Below are 25184 nucleotides of genomic sequence, written 5' to 3'. Positions count from 1 at the left end.
ACTTTGTCTGTCTGTTCCCAACAATACCACTTTTTGTTTTTGTTTTGTTTTCTTTTTTTCTTAGTAGGATGCACTTTTCGTGTAAGCAAAGAGTTATTTCATAAAACCAGAATGTTTTGGCAGGGGACATGTCTGAGTTTCCAGAATTTCTGTCCTGACCTATGTGGCTCGTAAGGTACTTTCTTATAAAGACGTTAGTAAATTGAGGCAAAATTGCCTTGTATCTCATCTCTAGTCCTGTTTTTTGTTGTTTTGGAGTTATCTTAGTGTTGGTTGTCCCTTTGTTCACTCAACCTGAAGTGAAAACAAGTTGGGCTGGATATTGTTAAACTAAACCTACTGGCAGGAGATGGGTGTGCGGGGGTTGTTTTCGATTATTATTTGGCACTTTTAGTTTACATTAATGGGAAACTGGACTTGTACACTTAATTGAAGTTTCCTCTATTATTACATTTCTAAGTTTCTATTCTGTTAAAACTCTTACTTGTGAGCTTTTAACACTGAAATGTAGTTTCTATTACTGTGTGTCGGATATGCACTTCCATCATAAGAACCAAATGCTGGTTGTGATTAAAAACGCTCTCCTATTGATTCAAATGTGGGGCTAAGGTAAAAAAGAATGAACCAAATCTCCCCCTGACATGGTGAAATAAGCGTATTTACTTGTCTTATTTGTATCACTAGTCAGAAACAAAGGGGAACAAACAAAGTAATAGATGCAAGGGATCCTTGCAAGGGATAATCCTTGACTGACCTGAGTGTGCTTGGGACACACAGCGTCGCATGCATCCTTGTCCTGTGTTTTGAAATACTTGTATGGTAAGGCAGAACGTGGCGAGAGTGGGGAAATGGGGTGATTTATACGTGGATTTCTGCTGCTGTACAGTTATGTCTGGAGTGTAGAATTTTCTGATATCTTCAAAATTATACACCAGAATTATTTTCTTATAGGTACGTGCTGTGCTTTCTGACCAGGCTCTTGAGTAAGTGGGTAAGATAGCAGATACATGTGCTGCTGGCTTCTGCTTGTGCCCTGTATTCACGAGCAAAGCCTGAATGCATCGTTCTGGAGCCTTTGCAATATTAGACTTTGCTTTTCTAATTGTATTTGTCTGTGGTAGGAACTCAGTGCACAGCTTGGTGTGTGAAACGTCTCTGGCAGAAGGCTTACATAAATACTTTGGGAGGCAGTGTTTAGAGATCTGTTGATATGTTTGTTGGTATTTGTTTGCATACAGACTCCCGTGACACTTAAGCACTGGAATGCAAGCCAATTAATTTAGAAAATAAAATATTGACAGAAAGCCAGTTATAAGTATCTTATCAACCTGGACATTACCCATGAGAGTGGTTTCACTGACTTCAGAGTGACTTTGTGTTTGAGTAAGAAATTGTAGGATTGAGCCTGGATTTCTCTATAACTGGACATGGGTTTCTTCAGCCCAAAGTCTAGCATCTTAACATGCATAATTGTCACTTGCCATGGGGAAAACAACTCCAATAGGCCGATGAACATTTTCAAACCAGTGTGTCTGGTGGAACAAAGAACTCAGCTGCCTGTCCTCTGAGCCATCTGATGCGAGCTGCTCTGATCTTGAGGCTGTATAGATGCATTATTGCAGTGCTGTATTGGTTAAATAAAGCCTATTAACTTGGATGCATGACATGAAAGCAGTTGCGTGTTTTGGGCTGGAGCTGGTTTGTGTCTGGCCAGCTGGGAACACAAGAGGCAAAAGAACTCAGCCCTGCCTGCCCCTGCCTGTGCAGGCTTGTCTTTCGTTGTCTTTGCAGTGCCTGAGCAATTTCTTGGATTAAGAATTTGAATGAACACCTCGTAATTTTTACAAACTTATTCTGAATCATTAAGTGTTTTTAACAGTTGGAAAAGGAAAAGCTTATTACTGAGTGTAATTAAATCAATTACTAAGCCTATATTCATGTCGCAGAAATATGTATCCAGCAAAAAGTGAAGACTGCTTGATATTTCAAAGGCATGTAAGAAAATGGGAAGGAAGGTCTCTAGGTTCCACTGGAGCTGACTGTATGGCTTCAGTTTAACTAGGGTGGGTTTTTTTTGTTTAATTATAAAAATGATAAAATACGATTTCCAATACCTCACAGAAAGTGATAGAGTTTATAATTTTGGAGACTTGATTAAGAATTAATTTTTCAGCTAATAGTAGAACTTACGGATAGTTTTCTTCAGCTATTCCTACCTCCTGCTCTTAGATATGTCTACTTTCAAATATTTGAGATAAATTAAACTGAAGAAAATGGTGCGAATTCTTTTCCTTACCGTTAAATTTAACAACTTTAAAATGTTTTGCATGTACTTCTGAAGTTAAACTACTCTAAGTATGTTGATATACAGTCATTGTCAATAACGATACAAACCAGGAGTGATTTGGGCAGGCTCAGAGATCCATCCATACCAATTAAACTTGATGGTCTGGTATGAAATCTGTAGTTCAGGAGGTTCTCATGCTGCTGATAACTGGATGGCTGGGAAAGTATGAAGGGGAAAGAACCACTTTGTGTTCTTTTCTTATATTGTCTGCAAATGCTAGCTATTAAGCACTGTAGAAGGCAAGATCCTTGGCTGGATAACTGCTGTTCTCTGTGCAACCTCTCTATTGTTTCTTTTTAAAACAAACAAAAAAGGTTTATTTTAGGAACTCAATATGGTAAGTATATAAAACACTTAATTCTGTGACATCAGCAAGCAACTTGAAAGTTGTACTTTAGTTTCTCTTAACCTATGAAACCACGGGGAATCATAATTACTCAGCTTTGAAAGCCTTCCAGTGCCTGGTGAAAATGTTTAATGTGGACTTCTCTTTTATACTTGTTACTCTAGATTCAGCCTTTCCTCAGTGAAATATATTTAAAAGAGTTCAAATTATTATATACTTACCAACAAGGAGAGCACACACAAAGCATTGCTACAAATCAGCTGATGTACAGTAACGAAACCTTTGGCCCATCTTAAAGGACTTTTGACACAAATGATGTAAATTTTTGGTGTAGAAATATCCAAGCAAGCTCTGAACAAGTTTGTGTACGGGGAACAATCTAGCTTTGTGGACTTGCATATTCTACTTCTTGAAAATTGTCCTGGGTATGCTGTAGGCTGTTTCATTGGCTCAGCAGCAAAACTTAGGATAAATGGATATGTCACTGTGATTTTTGCAGTGTCTTACCTAATACACTGTCTTACATTGCATGGTCTTACTTAATCTTGGTGAGCAGTAAGAGGGAGCTAAAACACAGGGAGCTAACATGAAATAGGTGTTTTGAACCAGTGTGACTGGTGTTAAAAAGTGTTTGCCCTCCATTTGATGAAGATAGAAGCTTTTTATCACTGCTGCTGTAGCTGGTTAGGGGCGGCGTTTAGGATCTCTGTTATAGAATACTTTGCTACCATGAGAAGGGTTATGTGAAAGTAGGATCCTGGGCTTTGTATATTAATGAAATGAGGAAATGGCCTACTGCTGCTCTGTAAGAAAGAAAGAGCCTATATCCTTTAAAGTTTTCTTGTTCCATAAAGGTAACACACAAGCATGCATTAAAGACATATGGAAGTAACACCTTTTGTATAAATTCAGTTTCCCTTCTTGTTCCACAGGGAGACAACTTCTTTGAATGCTTGATTGATCGTTTGGACAAAATTGATCTATGTTCACTGTCTTCCTTTGGTGAAATCTAAGCATTTATAAATGTATATGTACACACATACACATAAATATTCAAACAGATGGAAAAAAGGGGAAAAAAGATCAACAGTCAAATCCCTGCCATCAGAAAGATGTTAGCTCTGTCTTTGCATTCTTTCTTTGAAGATGTTACAATAGCAGAGTGTCCCTCTGATAAGAGGGACGAGGTTCACTCAGAAGATAAAATTCTACAAAACTTCAGAGTTGTAAAGCCAGTGTGGGCACTATTTCTAAAGTACATATGGGAATGGCCTTCAAGCCAAAGATCAGATCATATCATCTGCTTGGAATTGCTTCTCAGAGACAATGCAGTTGTGAAAATTGAAGCTCCTTCCAGAAGAAGTTGAAGCAGCTGCAGGTTTCTTGCAAGTCTTTATATTTTTTTTTGTTAGGATATACCTTTCCCAGTACAATCACTTAAAATAGGTGATTTTTTAAGAGTTGGGAATACATATATAGTGTTTATGAACTGAAAGTTGTCTCTAACGAGCTTTTGATATAATTTCTATAATGCTTTTTTTGCTTTATCCATTTTGACAGAGTAGTCCTTAGGATTTTACTCATTTTTCTATTTTTAAAAATAAATTTTTCTTAATTTTTTATATCCCCTCATGTGAAGGGTGGAAGTTGTATCTGTAGAGCTGCTCAAACATATCCTATTTTATGTCTCCGGAACTAAGGAGATTAAGCCATTAGTATGACTTGTGTTTGTTCATCTACCATCTAGAAAATCAAAATACTGCCAATTCTTGGTAATCAAATCAATGCATAATTATGTTTCTTCATAGGCAGGTATATTCTGGAATGACGTAATAGTAAAAAATAGACTTATGAAGCTTTAATTCCAAGATGATAACAGTTCATTTGTGCTATTTTTGTGATTTGTCACAATCACCGGAAGCAACGTATGTGGTGTTTCGGATGTGGGCTATGCCTAATAAACATAGGAACATGATCTGTCCTTCTACAATGAGATAGAATTGTTTATTTTTATCACTGTGCTGTGGGTGTATTATATGAATGTCATACATAAAACATTAATACCCTGAAAAGCACAGATGAAAGAAGTGTTCTCCATGAAAGGGGTTTTCCGTGGAGAATTGAATGGAGACATGTTCAGAGAAGTTGGGAGGCTCAAGGTAGTAGTTTCAGAGATTTGTAGACGATTATAACTGGATTTTTAAACACGACTGTCTATCTCTGGCTTAATAGCTGATGGTATCTTGACATGCTGGAAAAAGGGGACTTTCCACTGTATTGTACCAATGTTGTGCTGGGATTGTTGATATGTTTGTTTGCTTTCAGCCAAATCAGAGGAGTCAGAAGCAGGGGAAGTGTTTGTGAAGCAGCAGCTTGGTTTTTAGATCAAGGTTTAAATGCATTGTTATCTGCAGGAAAATCTCCAGCAGGGGTAAAATATGTACCTTTGTCAAGATGGATGTCTGAATTGTGTACAGCGAGTCAGTTGTTACGCTCCCGGGCTCACGAGGGCTATGAAAGCAGCCTGGGGACACCTGGCTGAAGGCAGCATTGCGTGGTGTTCCTGGGAAGTCACCCTGTGCTCCCGAGGGAGCCTCCACCAGAACCACTTTCTTCAAGGTGGGCCACTTCGGCTGTAAGAGTAAAGCAGGTATAGAAAAGAGGCAGTGAAAATAAATAGCTTATGCTAGGGGGTTGGCTTTCTACATTTTTGTTAAATACTAGGTACCGTCCAACATTTGTCCTACTGAAATGGTCATCATGTCCACTTCATGGGAAGAATCTGAAGTACCTCACTGTGACACTTATATGCTGGGGAATTAGCATACATTTGAGATCGTGGTTTTTTATGAACAGAAGAGGAAAGTGATGTTTTTAAACATCCATTCCTCAGAGTCAGTGGTGCCATTTAAGTTTGAATCCTTAAGTTATTGGGGGAAAAAATATTCAGTGAGAATGAAAATGTCCTATCTTAATAATCACAAAATATTCTCGTCTTTAAAATTTAATAACGCGTACCATTTTTTTAAATGAAAGGTTTGTACTTGAAACTTTCCAGCTTTTATAAGTGAGGAAATTCCAAGCATTTTGTAGTGACAGATACAGTTAGTGGGTAGTTGTCCACTGACGTCAAAAACAGAGGATGGCGAACAGCTTTGTTCATGTCAACGAAAAATGTAGAGTCTTGGATAAACTCTGTGTTAGCAACAGAGCTATCAATGATATATGAGCAGCTTCACATGAGTTCCCATGTGCATTCAATCCAATGCTAAATTCCAGATCTTGTTTAATGAGCAACTGATGGAGCCAAGACCTGGCACTGCACAAAATCCTGCAGTCTGCTTTATCCAGTCATGAAGGAAAAACAAACTAAATAAGTTCAGATGAACAAGTTCAGAGTTACTGCAGGGTTATTAAAAAGTTGTGATTTGTATTCCTCTGCTAATGTTTATGACTAACACATTTGGGACGTGTAAAACAATACTTAATTTGTAAAAAAGGTTGTGTGCCAAAATTCCTGCAGTAGTTTAACCACTAAAGAACAAGTTTTGCCTGTGAATGGGTTTGTTTAAATGTTTGAGATTATCAGTAATCAGCTAATCTTTTTTTTTTTTTTACATTTACATTGTGAAAAATGATGTTTTGTTGTTGAACTGCTGTCCAGCACGGCTGTGTTAACTTTGGGGAAGACTATGTATTTCCATAGCTTCACCGTGCAGAAACAGTTTTAGAATTAAGTGATGCTCTCTTCAGCAGGTGTGCTTGGCTACTGTAATGGTTGCTGTGTAGTTAGACTTGTGTGTGCATTTCTGTATGCAGTTGTGTCAGGCTTTGAATATGCTGGGTATTTTATATCATATTAAATATGCTTGTGCCTTGTGCAGTTCTGCATGGATAACGACATGCATAAGGTTTGAGCTTCCTAAGTTGTCATGTATGGTGATTCCCTTCAACGTGAAGGTAGACCTTCTCAGACTCCTCCTCTCAGATGTCATACTTAACTGTAGGTAGATAAAAGTTAATGACAATATTCCTAAGAAAAATAATAATTTAAAAAAATATTTTAAAAAATGAAATACTGCTTTCAAAAATTTCAAACAACTGAAATGTTGCTACCTAAAATGCACTGCTTAAAACATTCTGCTCTATCGAGGGGCAGGGGAATTGCTGTTAGTTCTACCAGCCAGATTGCTTTCCATACAGTAAAAGCTCATTGAAAAAATGCCCGTGATTTTTATGTATTTTTGGCAGCAACAACTTGCTTTGGTATATGGAGCAGCTCAACTGTGAAACATTCAGTGCAGTCTTTTGTGTGTTTGAAGCTTCTCTTTCTGCTAGTCTTCTGATTCAACAGTAACCATGCAGTTTGCAATATGTTACTCCTCCCTGAGTGGTAGGCTGTTTTGACAGCTTCCTGAGATGGCTTGAAAAAGTATTCCTCTTGTTACTGTCTCAGCACAGTTCTCTGGCTGACCAAGTCTATCCCAGCAGAAGGATCAGAGATAGTAGCCATGGCATTAGAAGTGGTGTACAACCATTAATTTTACCCTTGAGGGATTCACTGTGTGTTTTGAAAGCCAAATCCTGATGGGGCTTCAAAACAAACAAACAAAAAACAAACAAACAAAAACAACAACAACAACAAAATGCCACTATGTGGGACGTTTTTATTTTTTCTGCTTTAACCTCTTGGAGACTCCTGAAGCAATAACTCCTGTGTCTCTCCCTTTGATAAAAAGGTTAATAAGCCAGTGAACATTTCGGTGAATGGTTCCTTATCTCCCCCTTTCTTATGCTTTGGCTTTTATTTATTTATTTATTTATTAATGATACGTGTGTGTTGTAGAACAGATTATGGCAATTGGCTTTATATAGTCTTCTTTGGAGAATCATTGTCTATAGTCATTCTCCATGGTCCTTGGCAAACACCTTGTAATTGTAAACTGAGGCTGTAAAGAAATACCCCCCCTTTGCCATCTCTGAAGTGTTGTTGGGATGGTATATAAAACCATATATTTAATTGATCTTGTTTTAATTTGTCTTCCCAGGATGGCACAGCATGTCTGTCCTGTATGTTTCCCTGAAACAAATCACTTCTTAGAGTTGAGAATCGCTGTTGAGAAACTTGGGCAATGCAATTACATGAGACTTGTGCACGCATCTGTGTCTTAGCAATTACTGCTTGTCTTCTGGTTCTCTTAGCTTGTCATAAATATTAATTTAATAGGGCTGGTACTATTTTATGTGATGTGAATGTAGAGATTAAGGAAGAGATGAATTTTATTGACACAGGCTGTTACCGAAACTTATGGGAGCTATAAAAGAGCCCAGATTTACAGTATGTCACAGTCTTGAAACTGAAACAAAATATAGAGAGAATAGGATACTTCTTTATTATCTTCCCAAACACTTCTTTCTGTCTCTTGCACACACACACACACACAAAAATTAAAAAAAAATAGGCTGCCCAGTATTTTCTTCATCTTTTTTTGTAGCCTGCTTTGGCTGACACTCATGGCTTGCAGTTTGAGAAGCTGCTCATGAGGTGGTTGTTTAATTTTGCTGGGAGATATTTGACTACAGGAGTTCACCTTCCTACCTTGATGCATAGCAGGGAGCCATTTGCTAGCTATACTCAGAACCAAACCCATTTTAAAAACAAACATCTATCAACATACCATATTATCAACTTCTAGAACAGTCCACCTAAGCCTTGAGAATTGCCTTTGGTTGCTGGTCACTTCAGATACAGCTGTAATTTCCTGATTTTTGAGAACCTCCACTCAGGAATGGAATCCCTTAAGGTTTACTAGTTACTCTGAATTGCCCTTAGCACAAGTTCAGGTTAGAGGAAAAACAAGGGGGGAAATATTTCCACAACATAAATATAGATAACGTATTTTAGAAGGAACTTTTTTTTCTTTTAGATCAGACAACATACAAAAGTATTCTCTTCCTCTGTCTTCCAGTTATGAATTGGTCAGGTTCCTTACCAAGCTGTGACTATGAATCTTGATCATAGGTAAACCATACACATTCAAGATTGCCTTCATGGAAGAGGTCTTAGATTTGGAAACGTGTGTAGCTCTCACCTGAAAAGCCCCCTTGTGTCTTTTTTAGATTAAACTCTGAACACCCATTTTCTAAATTAATATGGGTATTGCTTGGTTGCAATGTTGAATTATTTTTAAAGCTTTTTTGAAAAGTAATTTCCTATCCTAAAGCATCAGCTGTGGTGGTGTACTTTGGGTACGTCCAAGTAGAGCCATTTTCCCTCCAGAATGTGGACTGAGTTTATTAGTTATGTATTAAATGCATTATTAGGGCTTTTGTTTATTTAACTGATGTCAGAATTAACTATACACACGTCGCAGCTCATTTGGAGGAAAATATCCCTTGCAAACCAGCAGGAAAAAATAGCCTTACTTTATAACCTCTTCAGATCTTTTAACTTACATAAAAAAGCATCTATTGACATGCCTAAATCTTACCTTACAAAAACACATAAGCTGGAATCACAGACTCACAGAATGGCTGAGGCTGGAAGGGACGCCTGGAGGTCACCTGGTCCACCCCCCTGCTCAGGCAGGGCCACCCAGAGCAGGGTGCCCAGGCCCATGTCCAGGTGGCTTTGGAAGATCTCCAGGGAGGGAGATCCACAGCCTCTCTGGGCAACCTGTGCCATGCTCTGTCACCCGCACATAAAGCAGTGCTGCCTGGTGTTCAGGGGGAGACTCCCATGTGCCAGTTTGTGCCCATGGCCTCTTGTCCTGGCACTGGGCACCACTGAATAGAGCCTGGCTCTGTCCTCTTGGCACCCTGGCAAAGACATGGTATTTTTTTGCAAAAACAAAACTCATCTGGCTTATTATTCCTCTGGACTGAAACTGGGCGTGATCATAATCAAATGTGTTAGGGCTATAAGCCTGGAATGAGAGATCCTTGATCTGTGTGGGCATGGAGAGATGTGGTACTGCCCTCCCTCTAACTTCTGCTTTGGCTTTCTTTAGTTTCCAAAGCTATTTCAGAAGTGGCACGAGCAGTCACATTGGTGATGCATTCAATACTATGTTTATTTTACTACTTGGTAAAGAATGCTTTCCCTTTATTGTATTTCCCTCTGTGTGCTCAGTTAATTGTCCCGCAATTGTACCAGAGCAGTTGTTCTTGGTACTGTGCTGTAGACTGAATCAATTAAATCGTTTGCTTTGAAAAGAAAACCAAATAATGTATTGTAAGTTAGGGTTGTTAAGCACTATGGTTTACAGCATGGTCTCGCAATGGTACCGGAGATCTAGCTGAACAGGCGTTTAATTCTGGTGCAGGTCAGGGCTGAAGGGTGGCAACGTTTCAGATAGTGTGAAAATTACACAAAGACATACTTCTCTCTGACAAAACCCTGCCCACAGAAATGATTTTATGAAGTTCAGTGGTGGGGAAAACACTTTTTTAAAAATAGGATTTCGTGATAATTTCCAAATGCAGTGAAAGACCGAGCTTGCTCCTTGATTACAGATGCCCCTGCAATGTCTTGCTACCTGGAGGTGCTCGGCACGCTGTGGTCATGTCACAGTGGGTGTCTCATGGTCCCTCATGCTGTGGTGTGGTGGATGCCTCGGGGCCCCTCATGCTGTGTTGTGGTGGGTGTCTCAGGGCCCTTCATGCTGTGGTGTGGTCGATCCCTTGGGACCTCTCATGCCACAGTGGGTGCCTCAGGGCCCCTCATTCCGTGGTGGGTGTCTCGGGGCCCCTCATGCCGTGGTGTGGTGGGTGCCTCAGGGCCCCTCACAGCACGGTGGGTGCCTCAGGGCCCCTCACAGCACGGTGGGTGCCTCAGGGCCCCTCACAGCACGGTGGGTGCCTCAGGGCCCCTCACAGCACGGTGGGTGCCTCAGGGCCCCTCACAGCACGGTGGGTGCCTCAGGGCCCCTCACAGCACAGTGGGTGCCTCGGGGCTCGGCACGGCGTGCCCGTGGCCGGCATGACTTGCCCGTGTTCTTCCCTCTCAGGGCTCAAGGTGGCAATGTTGTCAGCGCAAGGCCAGGTGAAGCCACCCAGCCGGCGCTCGGTTGACTCATCCCTTGAATTCAGCGTTTATTTGTCCAGAACTTTTTCTACGATCAAAGCTGCGCGTCCGTCAAGCCGTAGTGTGCAAAAGAGAGTTTTGTTAAGGTTTGCGTGCCGTTGTTTTTGCATTGCTTTTAATAACCGGGTGCATTTTCTGTTTTGAAGGTAGTGATGAGCAGTCACCACGCTGCTTACACTATTTTCTCCCCCTTCCTCTTTGTATAACGCTGAAGAAGGCTGGGTGCTGTTGAGTGTGCCACCTACATTCTTCAAGACTTTTTCCTGCTCGTTGTCCTTGACCTTGGGATCCGCTCTTGATTGGGGAGCAGAAGCGATCTCCTCAATTCAGCTTCCATTTGTGCAAAACACTTGTAAACGTTTCAAAAATGCAGTGTAATTTTGTCCTCCCCCTCCCCCAAGATGTTTACAAAGTCCAACCTTGAAGCAAGCTTGCCAGAGGAGAAACTGAGAACTTTCCTGCATGCCGTGGGTTTTGTTCACAGCTACCTCCTGGCTATGGCATGCTTTTAACCTGCTGAAAGCCTAACAGACCCGTTCCTGGAGTTGTTTTTCTTTCTAACTACTTCAAATGATCCTTTCCAAGACTTTTGTGTCTTGTGATTTTTTAACATTTTATTCTAAGACTAATTCTCCATCCTCAAGGGAACGTGTGCAAGCTTTTTGGCTTGTTATTCCATGCCATTCCTTTTGCCTCTTATGTCTCAATTCCGCTGTGATAAATCCATCCTTGATTTTAAATTATCAAGGAGCCTTCAGACGTATTTAATTACTGGGCTAACCTCTCATTCTGTGTTCCTTACCAAGGCTCTCTGACAAGATATAAGATTTCATGCACGTAGGAGGTCAAATAGAAAAAAATAAAAAATAAAAAAACTGATGTGTGTTATGGTAAGCAGAGAGCAAACAGGATGACATTAACTTTTAATTGCCAGCCCCCTTAGCTGCATTTCTTTACAACACACATGAATTTTTTGTTGGGTTTCTTATCTAGTTACTTACTGTTTTTCGCAAGGGGGGAAGGCAGAGTGCATGTGCCTAACCCTGTATGATTTCTATGAGTCTAAATAATGAATCTAGTTTTCCCCCTCCTCCCGTCATTCCCCCTCCTCTTCCTGATTGGTATATTTGTCGGGGAAATATAGTACTGGGGCAATATACTATTTACTGCATTTAAATGTATTTTGAAGGCTTCTGGCACTGTTTCAGTAGCTCTTAAAGATTGATCGCTTGATAGCAAAATCTGTTGCTGTGTGGACACTTTGCCTACCACCAATCTTCTTCGCTCTGTTGTGCAAACGGTCCAGCAGTTGTCCATGCAACGCTGGATAATGGTTCTTTAGTATTACAAAAGGGTGAAGACAGACTTTCAGAAACCAATTGGGTTTCTGGAGCAGTTTGTCTGGCAGAAAGTATTCTATTCTGTCTCTCCAACTCAAATGACAAGCAAGTGAAAACTTTTTGTCTGAGAAATCTGTTTTACTGAACTGTGTAGGAAGCTTTTCCTTTTAAAAATTCCAACTGGGAAACCAACCTCCAACCCCAAACAGGGAACAATTTAAGATACGGTGGGATATTACCACACTATTAACTTTTTGTAATTATTTCTTTTTGTAATAATTGCAGTATCAGTCATCTTACTGCTTTAAGAATAGAGTAAATATGAAGAAATATTTTATCTTGGGATATCCATTGGACTTTTCTTTAAACAGTAAGTAAAATGTTCTGTGAGATCTCATACTGTTGTGATAATTACAATATGGCTGTCCAAGCAGCAAAGCTATGCAAATCAAGACAAAACTTCTTCATAAAATTTTCACATTGAAGGAAGTAGATGCTACGTGCACGTATAAAACATGGAAATAAACACATTTAAAATTTTTGTTTTCTCCTTCCAAACCATAGCCCTAATAGCTATTAGGAGCCTGAAACAGTAAACAGCTTAGTAACTACATAATTATATCAATAAACCTAACATCAAAATAAGTCCCAAAATTTATGTACAGATGGTTCCATTTTACATTATAAAGGAAGTTTTCTGAAGTCCATTTGCCTAAAACAAAGTTTTTAATGGAACAGCTTAATGATTTGACCTCAGATCTGTGTATCCTTTTTTGAATGTAAATATGAATACCAAGGCAATTAACTCAGTAATTTACCAAGTCAGACTGAGTTGAAGTTATGTAGGTAGATATTGCTTTAAGCGTAGTTGGCATGCTGTCTCCTGTGCTCTGATGGAATCTCGTTCAAGTGTGTGTCGGCCCTGCTCTTGCTGTCTTAGCACTGGGGATAGTTCACCCTCAGGAAGTTTGGTTTAGATAAGCATCTGAATTTTTTGGGTACTGAAATCTGGAATGCTGCAGTGAAATCTGATGAGAACAGGCTCTCAGGATTGAGTCAGCAATACAGTTGGATCGGCTTGGATCAAAACAACTTGGATCGGTTGTTCAGCAATTCCACTGCCAGTTCCAGCCAGAAACAGAACACGGAGATGCAGGAAAAGAAAAACTAGAGGAAAGAAGAGGGAGTGTACTTCAAAAAAGTATGGGCAAACTTCAAAAAAGAGTTTGTGGAGGCTGTACACAAAGGTGAGGAGCTGTGAAGGAACTGCCATGTTTGGAAGGCTGGTACTGGGAGAACCTCAACACGAGTTTTGGTTCTCAGGGAGCTCTGCTCTTAACCTTAGGCAAACAGGGCAGTGCATTGTTAGCAGTTGGCATCTGGGCTGTTTCACGTACCAGATGTAAGAGCAAACCTATGAAATTAAGGGCTTTCTTCTCCTGCTTCTGAGTGTTCGCAGTTAAAAGTACACTGAGTGTTGCAGGCACTCTGTTTTCAATCAAAGTTTTCATCTTGGAAAAAAAACAGTTATCCACTCAAAGAGCTGATAGCGTAAGCAAGAAAAGTATGAAAAAGTAACTAGGAGAAGGGAGTTGGCATTTTTCTCACTTTCTCTGAGTGTTACTTGATTTTCTGATCTCTTTCTCTGCATTCATTGGTTTCTAAATGCTCCTGTAAATTCCAGAAGAGAAACATACTGCTCCCTCCTGAAGTCAAGAGAGCTGCTGTGGTTTTGCCAATTAACAACTAGTATGTATTATTACTCTTACTACCCTGTTACTCTTGGTGGAAAATAAAAATGTGAAAGTATCTTTAGTTTTCCGAGTTTTAATTTATGCTTTGTTGTCCACTTCTTCTGTCACTGATAGATGGAGTGCAAACTACTTTTACCGGGTTTTGCTGAGAAAAAAGCTGTCCGTGACTGATGGCAATGGCTGTTTGGTACAAGGCTTGTGAGTCACTCGTTCTTGGAGTGGCCTCCTGAAACATACCTGAAGCTTAATCCAGTGTAACGCACATAGGAGGAAGTTCTCATTGATTTCATTCATGCTTTTGGCATCCCAAAGCTATTCCTGGTGATAAAAGAATAATAGAGTGAATAAACAGACAAAACACAGAAGAAGAGAATGAATTTAAGCTTCAGGGAAGCTCAGAACACACCCAAGCTCTGATCCTCTTGTATACCTTGTACATACCTAATCCTCATCCACACTTTAATACTACAGATTAAATGTTCAAACATTTTTAAATGTTCGTTTTTCAGAAATTCTCAAGTCTGCTTTTCAGAAGTGTCCTATTAATGATTTGCATATATTTACATTTTGATAAGGTGAAGTTTATTTAAAAAAAATCATTTCTGGAAAAAAAAAAGGGAGAGAATTTTTAAATCCCTGAAATATGGATGAAAAAAAAATAACTGAGTAAGTTTCTCTGCATAGAGTATAAAATAAATGAGAGAACAGAGAAGAAAAAATGGCAAGAAACAAGAAATCTATAGTATTCCTCAGTGGTTGCAAGCCACCTTAGCTTGTGCTTAATTTTAGAAGGTATTGAGGACATATTTAACTTTCTTTGCCTTTTAGCTCTGAAAATCAACCTGTTCTACTGATCCCTAACTAATTTCCACTACTTTTTATTTTATTTGGCTAGTAGAATATTTTCCTTGTATTTCCTCCTGCGTCTGGTTTTTTTTTTCAGTAATAGAAACTTCTTGCACTTGCATTTTCTCTCATCTTGTTGCAAAACATTAAAAAAAATTCCTACTAGTTATGTATACCGATGGCTCTCTGTTGCCATCAGTGAACTGCAGTTATATTTTTATGTGTAGCAGCACAAATTGGCTGCTTTTTTTCCAGTAGCTACTGGATGCAATTGGCTTCATAAAGCTGACTAGTGCTTTTCCAGGTCTGCTTTAAGTTTTATAAATTTAAATGGGTGAGTCTTCCTGTTGTCATATTTTCCAACAATACCAATTAGTACACATGATACACCACTTGATATTTGTGACCTCTGGAGAAGAGGGGGGAAAAGTGGTTTTGGGTTTTCTAGCTGCTCAGATGTGGCCAGCTGGTGTAACCAACACTTGTGGGTTTCTTACCAGGAAAGCAATGTGTTTACCTCCTTTGCAGTTCTTCAGAGAGCAGGTTTCCTTAAAAAAAAAGTCATAGATAGCATGAGATTGGTCAGCAGGTAGGCATTTATTTGACCTTTTAGTATCAAGCCCTTAGATTTGGAGAAGACAGAATCACAGAGTCATCTAGGTTGGAAGAGACCTCCAAGATCACCGAGTCCAACCTCTGACCTAACACTAACAAGTCCTCCACTAAACCATATCACTAAGCTCTACATCTAGACATCTTTTAAAGACCTCCAGGGATGGCGACTCAACCACCTCCCTGGGCAGTCCATTCAAATGCCTAACAACCCTTTCAGTAAAGGAGTTTTTCCTAATATCCAACCTAAACCTCCCCTGGCGCAACTTTAGCCCATTCCCCCTCATGCTCTCACCAGGCACGTGGAAGAACAGACCAACCCCCACCTCGCTACAGCCTCCTTTAAGGTACCTATAGAGAGCGATAAGGTCGCCCCTGAGCCTCCTCTTCTCCAGGCTGAACAATCCCAGCTCCCTCAGCCGCTCCTCGTAAGACTTGTTCTCCAGACCCCTCACCAGCTTCGTTGCCCTTCTCTGGACAACAACAACAAAAACAACATTATGTATTTCTTAAATTGCCACAAATGGAGTGAGAAGGTGGGGAACTGGGACTGACAGACCAACTGCAGGCTTTGGAGTCATCTGGATCTTGATGCATGGGACAGTGGCTAAGCAGATAGAATAACCCTAACAGCACATAGCTTATTACTTATGATTAATAATGAAAATGATGCAGCTGTCTTGCTTAGTGTTTCCAGAACTTTATTTTGTCGTTGTGGTCAGTCATCATTGAGTAATTTATATCACTTTATCCCAAATATTTACACAAGAAGTGTCTATGAACACTTTAGTACTGCCAGTCACACTTCCTACCTGTTCAGGATGAGTTTTGGCTTCTTTTGGGCTCTTTTTGTATTTCCTGAAGAAAAAAAAAAAAAATTAAAATCCATATGTTAGGGTTCTGTTGTTTCTGTTGTTTTTGGAGTGATGAAATTATGTTTTGTAAACTTTTTTTTGTACAGTTAGAAATGTATGAAATAGAAAAGTATTTCTTGAAGAATCCCCTAATCACATCCTCTGGAAATGATTTTTTTCTCATTTTTTTTTTGTATTCCCTCACCTACCTCCTTCCTGCTCAATTGGAGCGGTGGAATTAGGGAACTCTCTTTCGGCTTCATCCTAGATTTGGTGCCAGCTATTGTTCCTTTTCCTCCTCATTCTTTTTGTTACAGTAATTTATTAAAATATGTGAAGATTTTTTTCCAGGCAGGACATCATATGGAATTTAAAGAAATTGTCCCAGAAGTAGTGTAGACTAACTGGACTAAATGTATTGAACGGAGTTAACATCCTGGCACCAATTTAATGGAGAATCTCTCATCTATAATTTTAGCTAACACTTTAAGAGTAGCATAAAATTATACCATTTGTTGTTAATTTGTTCTGATAGATGTTACTTTGGCTATAATGTGCACGAAACTAAGGAAATGCAGAGCTGAAATTCCAACTCGTCTATCTTTTTGCCGTGCATTAGAAGAAGGATATTGTATGAAAGTAGAAAAAAATTGGATTGTGTTCCAAAATCATGTTTTCTGAGGAGGGCAGCTCACCACCTATGAAGGTATTGCTATCATTTCGTGATCTCTCTGGAATTTCTTAACAGCAGGGGAAAAAACAAACAGCCCAGCGACGACGCGTGACTGGTTCCCTTGGCATGCTTCTGCAGAGTGCCGTGAAGGAAGGCGAAGTACAAGGAAAGCATCATAAAAGCTGGTGTCTAAGCTGATTTAAGCCCACCGGGGATGGGAAGTGTGTCTGAAGCAGACACTCCTATTTAGGGCAGGCAGAAGGTATGCATGGAGCGGCCGCAGCGCGGCTTGAGCCCACGTAAGGGCTTCTGGCTGAGTCACCCTCGCCCCTTGCTAGGTTTATATAAGCTCTGTCTCTTGCGGGGAAAGCAGTAAACACCAGAAACGATACGCAGTCTCCTAAAAGCAGCCAACCCCCAAAAAAACCTCAAGCATGCTGCCGTGCCGAAACGGGTGGAGAAAAAGGGAGGGGAAGAAAAAAGCAAAAAAAAGAAAAAAAAAGGCCAGTTCTAAGGTCCGAAGGCTTCGTGCCTGCCCTCCCTTCCCGAACGGCTCGCGCTGCCGCCTGCCTTGAGCGGTGAGGAGGTTTTCGTGCGACGCAGGGAGGGAGGGAGGGAGGGAGGGAGGGAGGGAGGGCAGGCAGCAGCTGCTCCCAGGTCCCAGCGGCCGCGGGGCCTGGACTTTCCAGGCTGCGCTGGTGGCGAGGCGGGGAGCGCTGCCCTGACGTCAGGCGCTGCTCCTGGGAATGTTTTGCATTCCTCTTCCTGGCAGTGGTCAGGTGGCTTCCAGCAAGAAGGAAGGAACAGCCGCTTCCAAAAAAGAAAAAAAAAAAAAAAGGAGGGGGGGGAGAGAGAGAGAGAGAGAGAGAATGCGAGGAGGAAAAGAACACTTTATAATAAAAGTATTGTGGGGGAGGCACTTTTATTAAAAGCCAGCTTGGAAATTAGAACCAGATGTTCTGCATTCGAAAGCTGCACAAATGTTAAACGCGTCTATTAATGACTGTGATGGCTGAGGTATTTGGCTATCTGCCTTGCTTTAATCTCTTTGCTCTGTATTTAAAAACAGTCGAGAAAAACAGATTTTTGTACCCGACTTTAGGCAGCTTCCTTTATACAAATGTTTAAAAGCAGAAAAAGGCACGGCTCTTCTGGGAGAGGAAGCCGCACAGATATTAAAGCAAGGAGCAAGCAGGGAAACGGTCACTGTTTGTCTTGTTCCTTTGTTAGTTTTAACACATGTTTTGTGCTGGAAATGAACATTCATTACAACATTAACTTCAGTGTGCTTCTTGATTTGTGGTTGTTGGATAATACATACGATGAGCTGGAGAGGTCAGAACGTGTAATTACTCTTGTTCGCAAAGTACTTCCTATTCCCTTAACTCTCCTTAATGTCCCTGTCAGAGCCGCAGCTCCTCGTTCTGACATGGGTACCGTAGGAACTGAACTCATCGCAGGTGGCAGTTGTGAAATAACCGCTTTGTAGCTAAAGAGAGGCCTGAGTGCAAGGTACGTTCAGCTGTCGAGAGCGGGGCCTCCACCTTGCTGCTCGTAGGCATTGGTGAGTAGGAGACGCTGAAAGCTCCTGGAGAGAGCTCTGCTTTGTGCGTCAGGGGCACAAGGCACCGACAACGATGTGCCCTGTGCAAGCAGATCTGGCTGTATCCCAGAAAGCACAAAGCTCCGTTTTACGTGGGTTTCCAAGTTTTCTGTGTACACCAAGGACTGCTGGGGGGAGGCAGCTGAGATCCCATCTCCTTTCTGCTTGCAGACGTGGCGATGCCCTGAGTCCACAGCAGCTTTGTAGTCACGAGAGGGGGATTATTATTTTTTTTTAAATAGTTCAGATTTCCACAGGCATGAACAGATCCTGCCCCATGGTGGATTTAGCAGGGCTGCCCCTAGCCTGGCTGGATTCTGGCTAGCAGAGCCCGTGTGGCTGCAGTGCCACCATGGTGCCCCACCAGCCTTCTCGTCCAGTGTGGCTCTTCCATCTGGTCTCTCCTTATCCGTCATCACTGGGAAGCTTAATTTATCTTCTAATTAGCTGAGCTGATTGTGCGGGGAATACGCTCCCTGGGGAGCGGTGCGGGAAGCTCGGAGGAAGGGGAGCGTCTGGCGGCCCCAGCGCGAATTTTGGCGAGCCGTGCCTGGCGCTCAGGTGAGGCCCGTGAACGCCTGCGCGTTTCCTGGTACAGGCTGAAATGGAGAGGCCGCTTCCTGCTACAGGGCGGATGCTTTGTTGAGGAATTTCCAGCAATGTTGAGAAGTGCTGACTCACAGTATGCAGGCGAGGGCTCCAGCTGAGCCTGGGCTGAGGGGAGGGCTGCGAGCTCTTGGCTGAAGGCAGCAAAAAATGTTGCTGTAATGTACTGTTTTATTTTTAGCAAGGGGGAGGGGGGAGAGAGGCTGTGTTGCTTAGGGTGAAATGCTTGCTCGTGGTTTCAAAATGACAGACACTTTGATTTTTTTTTTCCTTTTCTATTTTTAGAATTTGGAAAACAGGTTGTTTTGCTAAAATACAGACGCTTCTCTGTTTCCCCAGTAAATGGGTTGTTGTAAAGGAGCCTTAAGGAGCTCATGCAAGAAGCCTTTTACCACCACCGTGGTTCAAAATATCCTTCAGAGTAGGAGATACCGAAGTATTTGGGACTGAAACTAATTGGCACCTACTGGCATGTATTTCTCACTTGCTAAGGCGGCTCCAATTGTTGAAATTGAAACCTAGCAGGTATTTGATTGCCTCTATTACGCGATCACCATGAAAGCTTGGTACTTTGGTTCTGTCCTTGGGCTTTTAGCAGTCACTTCGCAAGTATTTTCCCATGCGTTTTCCTTCTTTCTGAACAGAAAACACTATATACTGTTTTGTGCTGGCGTTGGCCAGAAAGTAGAGAGAAGGAGGAGTCATGTCGAGTTATACCACCTCTCAAAATTTAATTTGTCATGAAATTCTAAGGACAAAGTTCGGTCTCTTTATTTACATCCAGTACTTTTTTTTTTTTTCTAATGTGTTCTTGTGCGCGCGTATTGTTCGAGCGTTGAACAAGCACCGAGTATTTTGGACTGATCTCTGTAGGCGCTGTCCCACAGCGTGTCATAAATGGGATACAAATTTGTAAAAGAACTTTTGACGCTTGCTTCTAATGTCTAAAATTTGATGTCAGCTATTCGTCATTCACAGCTCTCTACATCTGCGTAAATAATAGCTCAGAGCTCTTTTTTTTACATTTTATTAGCGAATTATGTAACCGTGAATCATCTGCAGACTTCTAACCACAACACGAATAATTTTTGAACCTGTAGCGTAAACCAGATTTTGCACGTACCAAAAAAAAAAAAAATCAAAACAAAAAGAAACCTCCAGACCTTTTATAGCAACCCTGCAGCAGCTGGCTTGAGAATAAGTGATGTGCAGTTTCCCTGGGGAATCCCTCTTGTAGGTGAATAATGTTCAACTGCCCTCCTCGGTTTTTGGCCTGGGACCGAGTGATGGTACCCGTCCAGCAGGATTCTCGTCAGACAACAACAAAGAGAAAGGATACTTCTCTGCTGGGTTACACATCTAAAACCATTCTGTTGGAGGGTCCAGGAATGCTGGTGTGGCCAGATGAAGAGGAGACGAGTCATGGATGCATCAGGAGGGCCCGGGAAGGCAGGGCAGCGTTAGAGGAGCCAGCAGTGATGTTGGTCTCGGCTGTGTGGAACCTTAGCCCGTTCCCATGACAAGTTGTGAGCTCGTTTGTTAGCTCACCATTGTGTAAAGTCCCAGTCTTACTCATTTTAATGGAAATACAGTGCTTGTATGTGAACCTCTGCTGATTTTTGTGGACAGAAACCATTGTAGGCTGCACACATATCACAAAATTTCTCAATCATATCCACTTTCACTAATGACTCTAACCTTGCCAGCTACCCATCTCCAAGAGAAGGCTGTTCTAGCCATATCTGCCAGTTCCCTCGAAGATTTTATAGCAGCTGCATAATCCCTTTTAGGAGTTGCATAAGCATCTTTTCTTTGGTTGTGTCCTGGCACTCGCCACTATACTTGGAAAAATAATATAGGTCTTACATTAATTCTAGCCACCTGTCAGTAAAATTCAGGCCAAGAGCTGTGAACTAATAGCCTTGCTCGTGTCCCCTTTAGATTGATGTGTCATCCGACCTGGGTGGACATGCCTCAACTGGATTGCCTGACTCCAGATAACCCCTTCTACAATATGCTGCTGCTTGGCCCTTTTCTGGTTTGGACGAGGCACAGAACATTCCTTTTCGCAAAGATAGTGTCCCCAAACTTCTTGAAAATAAATAAATAAATGAGAATACACAAATGTCGTCCAGCTTTCCAGGAAAAGCGTTGGTACGACGCGTATCAATTTAGTAAGAACATCTCCTCATTTTACGGTCAGCTTTTTGTAATTGAATCTGCCCCAATAGAATCCAGGAGTTCTTTCTAGTAATATCATACTTCACAGGCTGGTTCCTGTCTTTAATGCAGACATGCCCTGCAAAGAGCGTTCTGCTTGTGGCAGCGTGTGCTTGTGACTTCTGAGATATATTGGTCTCCTCTTGCTGCCTGTTCTTGTGTAGCTTTCTGATCGCTCCACTCCTTGGTACGATTTTTCTGCTAGTTGCACTGCGGTTTCGTTAGCTGTGCAAAATCTCAGTGATTTGTGTCTATGCTCCAGTTGTCGTGCTATTTTCTGTTACTGTGGCACTGTCTTAAACAAATCAGGTTTGCTGTTGATCTTGAGGAATTTCTGACACCCTCCTCGTACCTTCACTTAGGGTCACCTTGACGCGCTATTCCTTTGTGATTGTAGTTAGTAACCAAAAAGAGCAAGCAAGCCATGTTGTGGGTACATGTTGAGTAGTTATCATCATCATCACTTATGAAGATCACAGGAAGAGACAATTAATGATAATGCTCAGTTTCTCCGTAGCAGCTTCTGTTGGTGTTCAGAACGACTCGGCTCAAGAACTGCACTGCATATTTGTTCTTTCCTGGGTAGGGCAAAAGGGTGAGGCAGTGGATTGCACGTTTATTTCTGTATAAAGAAAAGATTATGGTGGTAAAAAATAAGACGCTTTAAAGATGAATAGTCAGAATTTGTGTATCCTTAGCAGTGTAATTAAGCCAGTCCAATAGTTTTAATAAACAATAGCAGAAGCCTTCGTCAGAAATGTTAAGGAACAAACACAGTGAATATATGAATAGTTTCAAAGAGATCGAGGAAAAAAGATGGAACAGACAGTTCAGGAAAAAATAGCTTACCATTATTTTGTGAGCGTGTGCAGCTCCGACAGCCCCATTTCAAATTGTCTTTTCAATTCTCCCGTTTTTAAGTCTTCTCTTTGCATTTTAGTCTTTTTCCTTTGCTGTTTTCTTTTCATTACCATCGTGATTCTGTGGTGTAATTAGAGCTAGCAACTGGATCACAAACCATCACTTGAAACTTAAAACTAAATCAAGGTTTGCCTCTTCCAAGGTAGCAATGAGTCATATGTGATGTTTGTCTGCTCTGGGATTCCCATACGTGTATTGGGGCCCCAGTAAGCAGTACGCCAAAAATGAGTACATCTGCAGTTGTCAAGATTTGTGCCTGCATTGCTGGTTGTAGGCCTGGTAAAGGGCTTCGTTATTGGCATGTTCACGTGTAGAGCCTTGTGGAGTATGTAGCTTCAGTGCATGCCAAAGTCTGATCATCCATCTGCCTAGCACTGCTGGAAACCTGAACGCGATAGCTTGCTGATCCCTTTCCTGTGCTGCTGATTCCAGAGCCCATTTCAAAATGTCTGTGCTGATGTACAGCTGGGAAAGTTTTCTGTCTTTCTGTGTTCCTGGCCTTCCACAGTCATATGTTCTTCTGAACGAACAAAGCTATCAAAGGAAGCAGATATGGTCATGTGTATACAAGACAAAACTTGACAGTTTTGACACACATCTGCCTGTACTGGCAGGTGTATGATGCTGTAGGAGAGGCTTTGTGGAGCAGAATGCAGTGTAGGAGATTTTTTATATGTGTATACCAAAAACCCCGTAGGGTTTTACTCCAGCCTGGCTGTAGTCTGGTACTGGTGGACCAAATGCCTTTTAGCAGCTAGAACACAACTCCAGGTTTCGTTTCATCCAAAAGGAATCCAGTTGGTGAGCTCAGAACACTACTCCACAATCCAAACCAAAACATGGAGAAGATTGAGAGACTTACTTCAACAGCACACCACTGATCTGGACAGAAGGAGCGGTGTGGACACACCCGTGGGTGACCAGACATCAGACCAATCCATCTTTTTCAGTTTGGCTTGTTCTGAGGATTCCTATTGTCATAGATATACACAGATGCACAGTCACAAACAGATAACCCAGACACTAAGCTGCTCTTCTGACGCTAACAAGAATTTAAAAAGTGGATGTTCAGTTTTCAAATACCTGAGTCTGATGATGGTAACTGCGTAGTCATCACTGCAGCTGATAAAGTTCAGGACATTATCCCGTTTTATCCTTTTTCCTTCTGGAGCGTCAAAAACCACGCTGAAATGCTGACATTGTTCCATTGTAGCCGGTATGTATTAACTTGAAAGAGGTAAGTTTTCATTCCCACGGCTACCCTAGAAATTGCTGACAATTTGTGCTGTACCATATGCAAACAGATACTTGGAATGATAAGTGGGGAAACCAGTCTTAAATACTATTAACTTTAAAAAGGAACAAGTTCAAAGCCTACTGCAATATGGACACCTAGGAGGGACTTGTGTATGTTACCTAAGGAAAGTAAGGTGGTGGTCCTTTTCTCCCTCAGTGCAAATCAGGAATTTCTGGTTCTTTCAGGCTTAATTCTGGTGAAGCGATAGGATAGCGGTATCATCTAGATAGAGTAAAGCATGCACACCGCAGTAATCACAGCCTCTTGATCTCCCCAGCATCTAGCTTCGGTGCCGAGGTTTCCTCCCAGCAGAAGCAGGCAGGCTGCTGGGGGCTTCACCTTGCTCCTGTGCGGGGCCAGCTTTGAGCCAAGAAGCGTGTGTGGGACAGGGCAATGGGGCCGTCAGACCCCGTCGGGTTCGGGCATCTCGTAGCACATTGTTAGAGCTTACTCTTCTGAATGGCAGAACTGCAAGTAACAAGTTGTTACAAGCATTTATTTTAGGCAAATGAAAAACTGAGCTGTCAATATGTATGTGAATGTGCAATTGCCTGGAGACAGCGTTGCAGTGAGCTTAGGTAATAAAAACTGGGCTGAGATAACAATTGATGTGCCATACAGAATGGGTGATCGCTTTACAGATTTTTCCTTTTCCTGTTTTCCTCTTTCTGTAGAGAATACATACTGCACTGAAGACAGAGATATGGAAAGCCTTGGCAACTACTACTATGCCAGAGAGTTGTTCTGATCAGGAGGGGTGCAGTTCCCAAGAAAGACGTCAAATATAGCAATTAATGTTCTTCCTTCATGTGATGGATACTGTCTGTATTTAGAAACATCTGAGCTCGCTCTCCAATACAAGTCACGTAGCATTTTTATTGGTACAGTGAGGAGCTTCAGTGTTTTCGCTCGTGATACTTGAGGCTTTGCTCCCAGACATAGTTTAGAAATGCGTGACATTCCTTTTACGTTTCGAAGCGAAAAGTGAGCCAGAGTGAGCAGGAAGGACATTCCATAGCTCAGTGAATCTTTTAGCAGTTTTTCATTGTGTCATATTTGTTTTCAGAGAAGCGACTTTAAACTGGGGCAATACAAGCAACAAAATAGTTTTTGCCTCACATAAACAATGTGATCAGAATCTGCTTGTCTATAAGGAGTGCTCGTTGAGTCAGTTGCTGTTAAGATATACAGTTTTTCTCTTGACAGCCTTCCCTCAGACTGTTCAAAATGTAGTATCGTCAAAATAAACAATATTTTAGTTTCTCTTCCTTCTTAGCTTCCCCTGTATCCTAACAGTGAAGCACTAATAACCTCATTTAAAATAATCTGTCCTTGTATCCAAGTCTCTAATAGCTGGGATGTGGCTCCAGAAATTCTGCTATGTAACAAATCACTTCCTATATCCTTGGTCATATTTTATATCTTTTTTTTTTTAATTTCCCTTTGTTTCAGAACGTAAACAGCAGCAAACATTATGTTGGTTATTTCTCTTCCTGTCCTCCCTCTCCTCTTTCTCTCCTGTTTTAAGGAAAAGTGCTAAAACGCAGATTTATTGTTTTCAAACCAGGGACTGCTAATTTCTGCAAGGAAAACTGTCACTTTTGTCTTAAACGTATTCATTTTTTTCTGGTTTTGTTTTAACCCGCATGGAAATAATTGCTCTCTGAATCGATATGTGT

At 41.3% G+C, this 25184-nt stretch overlaps 1 protein-coding gene and 1 long non-coding RNA gene across 3 annotated transcripts in view; one reads left to right on the top strand and one right to left on the bottom strand.

Moving 5' to 3' along the window:
- The window catches only part of SPIDR (scaffold protein involved in DNA repair), a 204042-nt gene that overhangs the window by 80577 nt on the left and 98281 nt on the right, over nt 1-25184 (top strand). The gene's annotated exons all lie outside the window — the stretch shown is intronic.
- Nucleotides 10994-24186, bottom strand: LOC310894152. The gene is made up of 3 exons (XR_014579619.1): nt 23292-24186; nt 22137-23179; nt 10994-16189 (listed from the first exon to the last, which is right to left on the bottom strand). It is a non-coding gene; the product is annotated as an uncharacterized lncRNA (long non-coding RNA).

Source organism: Anser anser (genome assembly GCF_964211835.1).
Source record: "Anser anser genome assembly, chromosome: 2".
Lineage (NCBI taxonomy): Eukaryota > Metazoa > Chordata > Aves > Anseriformes > Anatidae > Anser > Anser anser.
This window is presented reverse-complemented; position numbering and strand designations above follow the sequence as displayed.